The sequence below is a fragment of the Triticum aestivum genome, chromosome 1B (genome assembly GCF_018294505.1).
Source record: "Triticum aestivum cultivar Chinese Spring chromosome 1B, IWGSC CS RefSeq v2.1, whole genome shotgun sequence".
NCBI lineage: Eukaryota > Viridiplantae > Streptophyta > Magnoliopsida > Poales > Poaceae > Triticum > Triticum aestivum.
Genome location: NC_057795.1, coordinates 610,314,895 through 610,316,189, shown reverse-complemented (window position 1 = coordinate 610,316,189; position 1,295 = coordinate 610,314,895).

Here is a 1,295-nt window from a genome sequence, read left to right as displayed (position 1 = left end):
TTCTTCCTTGGTTTTGATATCAAACAACGAAGAGAAGGTACCTTCATCAACCAAGCCAAATACACTCAAGACATGCTAAAAAGATTCAAGCTAAGTGATGTCAAGCCGGCTACTACTCCAATGCCTACCAAGTGCCAACTTGACATTGATCCCAATGGTAAAGCGGTGGATCAAAAGGTATATCGCTCCATGATTGGCTCCTTGCTTTACCTTTGTGCATCTAGACCGGACATCATGTTGAGTGTGGGAATGTGTGCACGGTTTCAAGCCGCACCAAAGGAAATTCACTATGTGGCGGTCAAGCAAATCTTTTGATATTTGGCTCATACCCCAAACTTTGGCTTATGGTATCCAAGAGGAGCAAACTTCAAGCTTGAAGGATTTACGGATTCCGATTGGGCGGGAGACAAAGTGGATAGGAAGTCCACTTCCGGAGGGTGCCAATTTCTTGGGTGCTCTTTGGTGAGTTGGTCTTCCAAGAAGCAAAGTTGTGTGTCTCTCTCGTCCACCGAAGCGGAATATGTGGCGGTCGGTAGTTGTTGTGCACAACTCTTATGGATGAGACAAACTTTAAAGGAGTACGGTGTCACTTGTGACAAAGTGCCTCTTTGGTGTGATAATGAAAGTGCCATCAAGATTTCTCTCAACCCGGTGCAACATTTCAAGACAAAGCATATTGAGATTCGGTATCACTTCATCCGGGATCACATTAGGCGAGAGGAGATCGAGCTCAAGTATGTCAACACTCATGATAACCTTGTAGATATTTTCACGAAGCCCTTGGATGAAGCAAGATTTCGCGAGTTAAGGCATGAGCTAAATATCATTGATTCGAGCAATGTGACTTGAACCCTTGCACACCCCACCTCACTCAACTTGTTGTCTAGTTTAGATGTAGGCATGGACATAGGGGGAGTGTTGTTCTCTCAATGAACTCTCCCTCCCCCCATTATGCATAAATTGAACTAGTCTTTCACTTTAACCATTTTTGATGGTACTTGTGCTTCAAGGACGAGTTTTGGTCATGGGTCCAAGGTTAAAATCTTCGCGATGCCATACCTCTTTACTCAAACATAGGTGGCCTCGGCCACCACCCTCTCTTGAAGAGGTGTGTTTTGGCCCTTTGTTAGTGTGTTTGTGGCCGTGTTGGTCTTTCCTCCTTCTTGGTTGTGTTTCTCCGTTTCTTTTTGAGCTTAGCCGTTCTGCCTAGTGCTTTTTGTTGCTGGGCAGTACTACCGCCCACCAGCGCGGTACTACCGCTGCGGGGTGGGGTCAGGGGGTTAAGTCGTGGGCAG